Source organism: Eutrigla gurnardus (assembly GCF_963514095.1).
Source record: "Eutrigla gurnardus genome assembly, chromosome: 19".
Lineage (NCBI taxonomy): Eukaryota > Metazoa > Chordata > Actinopteri > Perciformes > Triglidae > Eutrigla > Eutrigla gurnardus.
The window spans coordinates 24092950-24105724 of record NC_139930.1 but is presented as its reverse complement, the minus strand read 5'-3'; the positions used below and the strand labels follow the sequence as shown (position 1 = coordinate 24105724).

The following is a 12775-nucleotide window of genomic DNA, read 5'->3' as shown; positions in this document are numbered from 1 at the left end:
TGTCACGTTCAGGGTCCGTGACAGAAGTTATTATTTTTAACAAAATACAAAAAAATGGTATTGTATTGAATTGCTGTTGTCATTTACACTTACAGTTTCTTTAGTTGTTCTTTTGTTCAGCATCTCTTTTGATTCTGATTCAACACGAGGCCCTGAGCTTCCTGAATAATTAGGCCAGAGAAACATGACACGCTGAAGCTACTGTCATGTCTCCATGGCAACAGGATGGGGTGGTAAAAACTTTGATCCTGAACGCGGCTTGACATCAGCACATGCATGATCAAATGTGAGTTCACACGGTTCACTCAAGCATGTCCGCATCACACTGAAACACGCACACACGCACACGCACGATTACACATAAAGCATGGACCTACATGTACACACTTTATGTCAACTAATAATCACGATAAGCTTGCGAGGCGGATGTGTGTACGTGTATTCACTAGTTGATAGAGCATCTGCTTTGGCATTTGGTATCCATGACGACTACACAGTATTTTAGTATTATAGAAAAAACCTGGATAGACACAACAGTTCTTCTCCCACAGAAATATTAGTCAGAAGTAGTAACACACTAATTAACAACACAACGAAGTGCTTTAAAAATAAGGCTGGTGTTGTTCTATTTTTCAACATCATTATTCAGCAAATCCCACAAAAAGACAAAAATCGACTGTGTAAGACTGTCTCAATACTTTCCGACATCTCCCTGTCTGTAACTCTCAACAACAACTAAATGGACATCTTGTATTCAAGAAGACTTGAAACATGCGATTGAGACAATAAACCCATGTTTACAATGTTTACTGAGATAATCAATCAAGTCAGAATTTTCTAATAATCTTCTGTACAATCTGACTTCTATGTCCAACCAAAAGAGTCGCCCCCTGATGGCCATTAGAGAGAATGCAAGTCTCTTCCACATTTCTTCTTCTTTGGACAACATTAGAGCTCTACAGCACAGAGGACTAAGAATTATCGGCTTTAGATAAACACAATCATTTTGGATCAGTTCATAGCTGTTTTTTTTTTTTTCATGGGATTTGTTGTCAGTATTATAATCCACGTTTTGTATTACATCCCTCCTCGAGGAGTATCCAATCTTCAGTTTTCCCTTTCCTGAGGTTTCTATGGTTTATGTTTTATGTTTGTTTTTAATATTTAATTTGATGAAAACATATATTTGATAAACACCTTTGTATATTCATAATGCATACTGAATATATAGTTCTTACATCAGAATATTTGAACAAAAAATTCACAGTATTTCTATTATATAAATATTGCTGAAAAAACAATACTGTGTGTTTAACTGCGAACAGCAGGAACACCATCAATAACACCGCCTCTTTCATTCAGTTTGTCTTCTTTCTTACCATTTCTTGTATCAAGTCAAATATCAGCAGGCCTACTGGTATTGTTTGTTTCCACCTGTTGCACATTTAGGCCACAGTGAATGAAGAATTAAAATGCGGGCACTAGGACCCTGTGGACTCACATCTTTTCAGGTTACAGACACAATGCTGCCTTCACATGTTGCAAGAATTATCAGATTTAAACTAACCAAAGCAGGAAGAAACATACTTTGGTATTAATTTGGTCATAGTGCAGAGCCTCAACCTACTTTGTAACATATTGACATGGTGACACTTGTAAATGCAATTGAAGAAAATATCTGCGGGGTACAAATATAGAAAATAAAAGGTATTGTTGCTCTTCTTATGGATTGTAGAAAAGCATATGCTATTTATGTGGTTGGTCTGAGTTCAGCAAAGTCATTGAAAGGAATAGTTGAACATTTCCATTGTTATTATTGTTGGCTGTCCAGTGGGAGATAAATACAGAGATAAGGACAAGGTTAGATTAGTTTGGCATTAAGTGGAGGCAGGTGGGAAACAACTCTGTCCAAAGGTTAAATAAAATCTGCCTATAAGTACCTTTAAAGCTCACTAATTAACATATTATAAGCATTCTTGGAATGCATACATATTTTTCTAAATGGCATTTTGCCAACTGTTTGAAACCCCCCAGAACAAACCCCTACTTATGTAACAGCAGCCTAAATCATCAGAAGCACACGAGGGCGCCTGTTTTCCCAAACAAGTGAGAAATCCGAGTTTCCACGGAGTTCCTGAATGCGGCGGGAGCGTCCACCCTCCACCCCTCGAGGAAGCCGAGCGACATCCATCAGACTCCTCGCGCTCTCGGAGGTACGCTCGAGCACTCTCCAGGCTGCACCCCGCCAGACGCTCCGCCGGGCTGTCACGTCGAGCTCCAGGGCGGCTTTTGGCGACCCCTGCGTGGATCCCCCCTCTCCATCGGGACCGTGGGAGAGATGCGACGTCTCGGAGGAGGAGGAGGAGACCAACTGGCCAGGCAGCAGCAGCAGACACCTGCGAGGAGGATCTGAGTTTGTTTCTGTAACGTCAAAGAAAAGGTAAGTGGCGGAGAGAGGAGAGAGGAACGTAGTCCCGGCTCGCCGACGCTTGTTTGGTTGTAGTTGACGGGTTACGCGTTTCCGTGTTACTTGTCGTTCCCAGCATCAGTAGAAGGCTGGCGGTATGAGTCATAGCCGGCGCAGGGCTGCCGGAGGATCTGCCGAGGAGCAAAGTGTCTGCAGCCTCCGAACCCACAACGCTTTATCAGAGCACTGCAACGTCGGTGCTGCTTACGCAAATGACTGCGTGGGCTTCTGTGCGTGGATCTGCCATGTGTCGGTAGTTGGAGTCTAGTGTGGGTGTGCATGCACGTGCGTGTGTGTGTGTGTGTGACACGGTGAGCGTTCAGGCTCCCATAATTTGATTTCTGATATCAAAAGGGACTTTTTCGTCTGGAGCTCTTTTTTAATGCTTTGGTTGAAACTGTGCTTCCAACTTAGTGGCAGCACTTTGTGTCCTTAATGCAATGCATTTCCCAGTTAGGTGAGGAAGGACTTGATTCTCCTGCACAGAGTCCTCAGCAGTCCCATCCAACACCAGACCAACTTCAGCGTTGGATCCCACTGATGTCTGAGGGGGAACTGGTCACTGCAGCCAGGTCCCAAAAAGAATCTCTTATAGCAGGAGGTGAATGAAAAAAAGCTGTTGTTTTGTTTTTGTTTTGTTTGCATATTTTGCAGCTTATAGAATAAATCACCCTATATGTTATATAGCAACACGGAGCATACCACAAAATGTTGAAAATCGCAATAAAATCATCCCGTGATTTGGGTGCACGGGGCCTCCGGAGATTCCCACGCCTACTATCCAAATCATATATTTATATTTAGTACAGATCTTTCTTTATACAAGATTGTTCAGCATCTGTTCCAATTGAAATCCAGCGACATGTCTGTGCTGGTTACGTGTTTTAAATTCAGTGTAAACTATTCATCCAGGTGTTTCCCTGAATGAGAGATTATGATTCAGATGCAAACTCCTGAGGAGCTCCCCTGCTGCTGCCAGAGTAATGAGTGTCTCTCTTCATCCCACAGGCAGACTCCAAGGTATTTGTCGACTCATAAATCAGTTTGTGCACAAAGATGGAAGGAGCAGAGGTAATTAGTGGAAGCGGAGCCTTTATTGGTTTGGAAATGCACTCTGCATCCCTGGAGCTGCTGGCAGCTTTATTGTTTCACGTCTCCAGTATCAATCCAACTTGATTCCTCGCTGATGGACTCGTAATGAAAATTACAGATCACATTTGGCCCGTGGGGTTGTTATCTATGCTGGTCTTATAATACACTGAAGACATCAGTTTCCTCGAAATTGCTATTAATTTGTGAAAAATTCATAAAAAGATTAAATGGGTGTTTTCCTGTTTTTACTACTGTCGTGTCGTCATCCCCCTACGGCAGCTCTGCCTGATGCTGCGTTTGTGTCCCGTCAGAGTTGTTAAATGTGAGACATTGGTGATCTATCCACAGCTAAGCCCCCCCCCCCCCCCCCCATTCTTTGAGTCGTGTTTAAAGCAAAACATTGCGTCCTCATGACTCTGTCAGGTTGCCTGTGAAGTCTTTGAAGTTTCTCGAATGGGTTTTTAGTTTTTTCTCCCCTATATTGATAAGGAACCCCACTGCTTGCGACACACGATGCTGAGAGGAGCCTACAGGCTGACCCTGCAGGGAGGGGATGTCACGTGCCATCATATCATTAATTAAAACTACTGAATGCTTAATTCTTTTTACCAAAGAGCTCACATCTCTGCATCAAAATCACATATGACTAACCAGGCCACTCATGTTCCGTAGAAACACAAACACCCTCCCTGGATTAGATGTAAATGACAAACTCTAAAATTAGAATGAATTGATGTCCTCTGGATCACGATTGGGGTCAATCCAGGCTTTATTTTGGATTGTTACATATTAGCTATAAATCCAGATAGATCGCGAGGAGCCACAGAATATAAAAGAGGGATATGGTGGGAGATGAATACAAAGTTTAGTTTTTTTGTTGAAAACATTTGCTGATGCTGAGGTTGAAGACGAGACGGTAAGAATCCAGACCGTCCTGCAAAAGATCCACACTGACGTTCTCGCTCCGATAATATAGTATGACGCTATGCAAAATATTACAGAAAACTAAATTGTGTCACTGATTTTAATGCTGGCCTAAAGTGTACATTGTCTTCAGAACAGATCTTATGTTCCATATTGTATCCCAAGCACGATTAAAACCAGGGTACCACATAAGTAGAATAAAGTTAAATATTCTTCTCCAATACAGCATGTCGTTCATCAGTTATGAGCCCATTTAAAGTGAAACGGACGATGAAGCACGCAATGCTTTAGGGGGGATTGTGATTGACAAGTTGCTGCCATGGCGACCTGTCGATCTGTATAGAGGCTCAGCAACGCTTCTCCATCCTCGACTCCACTCTCTCATCCAAATATGATCAATTTTGGCTAAAAAGAAAAGATGTTGACGGCCAATATGCCAAACGGGAGTGTTCAGAACGGTAGTGCACACATCTTTGGGTGACATGATGTTGGTTTTGTCCTCAAACGAGAAGAAAAGCATAGTTTTTGAAAAAGTCAGAAAGATTCCACAGAATTTTGTGCAGCAGAAATGTTTTTAGTTCTCGTGCTTCCCTGCTCCGTCTGCCATCTCACCTTCCTGCAGAGGGCTCCTCAATAAAAGCAATCTGACTAACCAGAATCTTAAATCCATGTGCACATGTTCAGGCCTGTAGACCTTTCATGACGTTGTTTTCAGGAGGTGCAACAGCAGTTTCCATGGAAATGTTTGAGAATCCAGTTGTGCTTACTGGCTTTTATCCGGAGAGAATTGCAGCTTGTGAGAATACAGGTTGGGCGTGTTGCTGTGATGACTCTCTGTGACCTTTTAACTCTGGGACGGCTCTCTATAACCAGTGTGCCCTTTTCGTCTCACTCACCCTGTCTCTCTCTGTCTCCGTCACTACCTCCTCCTCCTCCTGCCACCCACCTGCAGTGTATTGACCAGAAACAGTAGGATTCAGCCTCCCTAAGATGATTAATGCATAGATAAGATCTGCCACCTGATAGCGAGGGCCTGACTGCAGTAACGCTCCTCTCCGTGTGTGTGTGTGTGTGTGTGTGTGTGTGTGTGTGTGTGTGTGTGTGTGTGTGTGTGTGTGTGTGTGTGTGTGTGTGTGTGTGTGTGTGTGTGTGTGTGTGTGTGTGTGTGTGTGTGTGTGTGTGTGCTCCTGATTGGCTGTCAGCAGAATTGCGTTTTAGTGATAGAAACGTTTCTTGGCAGCAATAATGTGGTCGAGTTGACTCTGAAGCAGGTTGGAGCCAAAGAACCAGACGGTGACAAGTTCAATGGCGACAGTACTTATGAAAAAAGCAATAATTTATGTCTGGCATTTTCAACCTCCACTTAAACGGCTCTAATCAATATTTTTTAATAATAAATCACACGACTGCATGTATGTGAAAGGCCTGCGATGTTGAATCCATAGAGAATTCTGCCATGCAGCAGTTCCCCCTCAGCTCTACAAAGATTTATAGCTCCTTTCTTTGTTTTGATTTTACAGCCATGATAAACCAACTTCATCCCCGTCCACACTGCCGGCTCAGCATCCAGCGGGAGACGGACACAGTTGGAGACTAACTGGGGAACTAAGTGCAGCATTTAGGAGCTTATAAGCGTGATGTTATACGTAGTTGGTGGAGACAAAAAAACGGAGCTAAAAGGAACGTGAATGTTGCTTTTGCAGTCATCATGAACACAATCTCTGCTCTGTATCTCATGAATGCATTAAAATAGCAGAAAACAACTATTTGTTGTATAAAAGTACAGTGGAGAAATGTCTACCTGTGCAGGAGAGTAAGTGGCTTTCCCTCTGTGTGCGTTGTTATCCGACCTTCTTCTTGCTTGGTTTATATTGCTGTATAGTGAGTGTACCACTGGTTGGACAGAACGATCATTTTGAAGGTGGGCTCTGGGAGTTTGTCTCACATAGACTACGTGATTGCTGTTGTTTTAAGCTCCATGTAGCGGTTTTAGTTGCGTTTTTGGAGATGGTGAACGCTTTGATCTCAAGTGCCTCGCTCACGTCAGCCAGCCGGTTCGGATCATTCACAGCTGGATAAGCAGCAGAGGGGGTGAGGGGGTGAGGGGAGGATTTAAAATCAACCGTACAGATGCTGAATATTCATGGTGTTAAACTGTGGAGCAAACTTTCTGCAAAAAAAACAAAAAACTGACTTCAACCTGCCTCGGGTTTATATGGCTTTTCCTTCTAACAAGTTGGAACTTTACAAGCACCAGACTGTGATTCCTGAGCCTCAACAATATTGTACTTTTGAGGCTCGATACTTATATATTGAGTATATTCTTCTACTTACTTACTCTGGTGGAAAAAACTGATTAATGGATGCGCTGTACTTAAGAATCGTTTGACATTTTTTCTACTACAAAACCTTGTTAGATATCGGCGGCCATATTCTCTGATACCGATGCATTGGCAAGAAGCTGAATCAGCCCAGCCAATGTGTCAGTCTAGCACTATTCCTTAGACTGTTTGTTAAAAAATATGTTCCTAAAAGTGAGAGAGAGACGGAGACAGAATTGTGGGTTGGAGTGTGGGATCAATGATGCAGGCTGTTCTCCTGGACAGTAAATCAGCTCGGCAGTACATCCTCTTCCCTCAGCCGCCTCTTTTACCCTCACTCGTAAATACCAGGACTACAACTTGTTATGATGGGGAACTCCTCGCAGCGTAGTGCTGTTTTAATGATGGAGGCTACTAGTGATTTATATACAGCTCAGGCACGCCGTGAGATAGATAGACGCTCCTTCCTTCTGCTGTGGTCTCCACACATCAAATTAGGTATCAGGACTCAAATGGAACCGGATTACATGAAGCGCTCTCTCTTTCTTATTGATTGTTTCCCTTTTGACTGCTTTTTCAGGCATTAGCCAAATTAAATAATGTTTTAAAAAAAAAATCCATCTCGGATGCTTTTTCTCTCAATCCCTCCAGCTCCGATCCACATCTGTAATTAAATATCTTCCTTATTGATAGCAACTGAAAATCATGACTGAACGTGATGAATCTTTACTGATAACTATTTATATTGCTTACTTAATTTCATGATTACTTGGATACTCTTTCCTGGGGAAAGGTTTTGGTGAGAAATATGACTCTAGGTAAACTGTGGTTTAAGCAGCTGTTGAAGGATTAAATCGACAATTTGTACATTATTATATAGAAAATGACTTACTCTGCCTGACATTGATGGTCCGAGCTTCTCTATTGGGAGCATGTTCTGCTGTTCCTTCTTTTACTTTCCAGTTGAAATATAGTAAATATTAACTAAACATCTGGCTTGGGGTCATTGTGATGGCCGTTTTTCACAGTACTCTTGTGTTTTATATGTGGATTATTGTAGTACGCCAGTATTCTACTGCTTGTTTCATTGATTAATTAAGTAAATGGATAACTTTGGCTTTATTAAGCAATAGTAATTATGCAAAAGAGACAATAAGAGTGAAAAGCTAATTAGTATGTCTTTATTATTTATCTGTCAAAACGAAACAGCTTCTGGTTTTTAAAGAAAACATTTTTTTAAATGAAACCATGACTAAATAAATATAATATAATATATAAAATATATATTGTTAGCAATTGAAATGCTCGAGTGTCTCGAGGAAAATAATAATTTAGCACTATTATAAAAATGTTCCAGACTTAAATATAACATGCGGTGTAAAATGTGGAAGCAGTACTTCTGTATGTAACAGGCTGTATGTTGCTAATGTTGATTAATAAGCCTTGTAACTAGGGACGTTATTAAATCCTTGATAGAGAGGATGAAAGCATCCGATCAATCCGGGAAGCGGGAGCTGAGATCATTTTTAGATGAACTGACCATGAATTAATAAACTGAAAAGTAATGAGTTCTATATGTCACTGCCAAGAATTCACCATGGGACCAAACACAATCTGTACTTGTTTGTCTCTTTCTCTCGTCTGTCATTCATTCCCTCTCTTACCCGCCAATCCCCCTCTTTTTCTTTCACATGACGGCTTCATCTTATTGCATTGGAAATAATGTGTCCTCCTTTCTGTGTGTTGCCTCTTTTGATTCATAGTTTTTTTTAATACCTTTTAGAGTGGGCATCTGGAGGGAGAACCTGGCTACAGTAGTTTTAATGTTCTGGGGGAAACCTTGGCATTTTTATATATACATTCTAAGTCTCTCCAGCGTGACAGGCAGGAGTTCGTTGAGGGCAGAGTGATCTTCCATTACACTGATGCCTTGACATTTTGTGATTTGGTGCCATCCTTTCTTCTACTTCTACTTCTACTTCTTCTTCTTCTTCTTCTTCTTCTTCTGTTCCTTGCCATGCTGTGGGAGGAAGAGGTTTCAGATTTTGCGCTTCGGAAGGACATTTCTGAAAGAATTGGATTCATATTTTCTTTTTTACCACAGAGCTACATAAGCCTTGTAGAAGAAAATGGGCACAAAATGTAAAACCGTATCCAAGAATTGACTTGGAGTTTTAACTGGACTTCTTCCTTAGCCAACAACTTTCTGAGAATACATTGGAAGCACGTGCATGAGATAGTAGTACAATATCTAATAATCAGACTGTCCTCCTCGAGAAAACGACCACATAGGTCGTGTGTCAAGCACCGAATTACGACCATATGTTACGTTTCAAAATAGCGCGCCCTCTAGCGGTCAAGTAAATATCGACACTCCGGTGTCTCAGACGATCGCCCCCCCCACACGTCGACCTAAACCTACCCCGATTCCACGACATCTTCCCCCCACCCCCTCCCCACCCCCCCCCTTACCCCACCCCCATCCCCCCCCTTGTTGCTAATAATATAAAGAGTATTCTCCTTCAGACAGAATCCTAAAGAAACCAGAATGATAAATATGGTTTATAATATAATTATACGGAATCGGAGCAAAGCAACAATCTCAGCAACCCTGTAAAATGATTGAAAAATCAATCTCAAATGTAACACGGTCATTATGCTGCACGGTTTTACTGACGATTGTTGAGGTTGTTTTATTTGCATTAAGTGGAAACCTTCCAGCACTGATTGGAAGTACAGTTCCCTGAAGCAAGGCACTTACATTGCCAGTGTATAAAGTTCAGCTCCACAAGTAGTTAAAACAGGGGTTGTGCCTTGGTGCAGGCACTAGAGTTGTAAGTTCAGTGCCAGTTTTAGAAGTTTGCATCTCTTGAGCAAGGCACTAACATTGTCATGGTTGGAGAAAAGTTCTAAATCAAGGTGGTAACACTGCCAGGCTGTCCCGTTGATGAACTTATTACTACAATTTCAGTAAATGATAAATCATTCTGTGAAAAAGGTACAAAACATCCATTTAATTTCAGCTTTCCCTTGAGAGGGGGGGTCTGTTTTAAATATCACTTTGTGCTTTGGGAACCTTTTGACAGGCATGCTGCTCCTCCCCGGACGGATCACCGCGTACAGCATGCATTGAAACCATGTTTAATTGATACATGAATGTTTTTAGGGAGTGTTTATGTGTCTGGTAATCAGACTGTGTCTGTGCTGTGAAAGGAAGCAGCAGATTAGAAGCTAATTGCATCTTATTAATAATAAATGTAACTGTGTGTGTGTGTGTGTGTGTGTGTGGTTCTTTGCATACATAATCTAAAAACTTTAAATGTCTTTGTATTCAACCATTAAAAGCTCACTGAAAAAGCCGATAAGCCTTTAAAATGTAGTGTGCGACTTCTTTTAAAGTTCTGAGGGCGGCGAGGTTTTTATATTACTCGTGTTGATCCCTCATCTCCCCTCTTGCTGTGAGGGGTTCGGTTGATGTACATCAAAAGTCGGCTTATTGTGAGGACGGCTTCAAGGGAGGAGTGTGCTGGTTTGGAAACCAACGTATGCTAAGAGAGCGAGAGACACAGCGGGAGAGAAGAGGCTGGGATGAACGAGATTCAAAGAGAAATGGAGGAGAACGATGGATGGGCAGAGGAAGAGAGGAAAGAAAGGATGAAAGTAACCTATGAAGTTATTTGAGGTTACAAAGCCAGAGTCAAAGAAAGAACAAACACTACCACTGTAGACATCCGGGCCGATCTTATATGCTAGTCCGTCGCAAATTCATCTTTTGTCGCAGCGTGAAATTTAAAGCCCAGATGAAATTTGGATTTGCAACATGAACCGTTTCACAGCAGACATTTTGACTCGCCATAGCAGGAAAAGCATGTGTTACTGATAACATTAACTGTTCTATTCAAGTGTCCAAGTAAATGCAACAGGCCCCTAAAACCGAAGCAGCCAAATGGAATTCAGTCCTTGTTTGATGATGGGTGTCTTTTCCTTCCTGCTGTAGCATCAAAAACAGGAATGAGAACAGCCTGTTGCTCACAATCGTCCCATGTCACCCGAGATAAAAGAAATACCTGCACAGTTGATGAATCATCACTTGGTCAGGCTGGAAAGGGTTATTTACTATCAAAATCTGCTGTACATTATAGATCGTATATTAGCTAGAAATTGCGTCTTTGAGAAGTTATGATTTTTTTTGTGATATATGGGGGGGGAAAAAGGAGAGGGAATGCAATGTGAGAACACAGTCAGTGTTATGTAGACATGGTGAGTATTTTGCATACTTTACAATGCAAATGATTGCTCCCCTAACGGATAGATGAGGAGATGTTATATATGTTTTCTGTGTTTTGCAGGCACATTTCAGTGTTAGGTTCACTAAACAATAAGGTGTAACTGAAATCTTTCTTGCCCGTTTTGTGAAAAACCCTTCATATATCACACAGCAAGGGAAGGAGGGAGGTTTTAATGCATGAGAAAAGAGGGAGGGACAGAGCGAAAGAGAGAAAACGCAGAGAGAGAGGGGAAGGAAAGGCTAGTTGCCTGGTGACGGATGCAGAAGGAGAGAGAAGGTGAAGAAAGGAGAGCAAATGAGGAGGAGGAGGAGGAGAAGAGTGGAGTTGTTTTCCAAGTGCAAAGAGTTACTGGTCACGATGCCACATCTGCTGCTGCCATCCCTCCCACTGCGCTCGCTCGGAGGATGAAGAAGAGGTGTTGGCTCTCCGTCTCTACATCGTGCGTTTTATTGAATGATTAATGGGTTTAAATGGTTGTAATGAGGGTGTGTTTTCAGACCGGCAGCCCAAATCTCATTTCAGGCCGCAGTCGAATCCTTCTCACCAAGCGCCGCCTCAGGTTTGACCGTCCAACTTTATTAAACTGACTGACGAAACACAGTTTCCTTCGCGGTTAAAGCTCCATATATATATTGATATATTGATATAAATGATCAATAATTCAAATGACTATATAGAAGGTGGCTAGCTGACTGCTTTTCTCGGGTGGTGGGGACCCAACTTGGAGCTAAAAGCAAAGTGGATTTGCATTCATCACGACTTCCAATGGGATGATCATGTTGCTCTGTCTGCTGAACGAAAGCAGGCAACTGCTTACTGACATATTAACCAGAGCAACATCGGTGGTGATATTATGACAGCGCTGTGAACGCAGTGGGGTTTTAATGCTCCCGAGTGGCCTTAAAATGTGCAATTACTGTCTTTTTTTTAATATACAGGTAGGTTTTCCTCTGAAAACGATGCCTGCTGCTGCTGAATGCAACACTATGAGTGAACCGAAACGGTAAAGTTGCAGTCGGACGGCTAAACAAGGAGCCGAGACTCTCTATGAAGCTCCGTAAAGCAGCAGATTCGGCTGATAAATCTCTGAAGGTTCGTCACTACGAGCGACCTCTTTCACATTGTCATTTGATACATCGTCATTATGAAAGTATCTTTTATAGCCGCATAGCACATCTTCAGTTTATAGCTTTTATAGCTTCATGTCTTTATAGTAGCCTTTTCCTTCTTTCTTGTCCTTTCTTCTTCATTTTTCTCTTTTTCCTCCTCTACTGTAGTTCTCTCTCATACTATTCTTTTTCTTCCTCATTCTTTCCTCACACCTCTCTTCTTCCTCTTGTTCTTTCTTGCCCTCCACTTCCTCCTCCTCGCTGAGTTCAGACAGAACGTGAGGCAAATTTTAGACCTATGACATATGGCCTATGACAGTCAGTGAAAATATGTGAGATGACGTAAATTTGTGTCTTATCACATCTTCACATCGTCACCACACTGCCTCTAAAAGGTGCTTGGCATTCTGTTCAGTCCTCTTTATTTTTTTGCCTTTGATTTCTGTCTGGTCTCCTCCTCCTCTTATTACATCTTCTGCATCCTTCTCTTCTTTGATCCTTCTGTTTCTGTTATTTCCTCATCCTCTTCTGTATTCACCTAGTTGTCTTCCTCCTCTTTTCTTTTTACTCATC

At 41.9% G+C, this 12775-nt stretch overlaps 2 protein-coding genes across 2 annotated transcripts in view; one reads left to right on the top strand and one right to left on the bottom strand.

Annotated features, from left to right (window-relative positions):
* Window positions 1-12775, bottom strand: part of pum3 (pumilio RNA-binding family member 3) — a 94148-nt gene that overhangs the window by 27291 nt on the left and 54082 nt on the right. The gene's annotated exons all lie outside the window — the stretch shown is intronic.
* LOC311029989 (ras-related protein Rab-27B-like) overlaps window positions 2191-12775 on the top strand; it is a 38088-nt gene continuing 27503 nt past the window's right edge. Inside the window, exon 1 of the mRNA XM_084035435.1 lies at window positions 2191-2440. The gene's annotated coding sequence lies outside the window, so the exon portion shown is untranslated. The remainder of the gene's footprint in view (window positions 2441-12775) is intronic.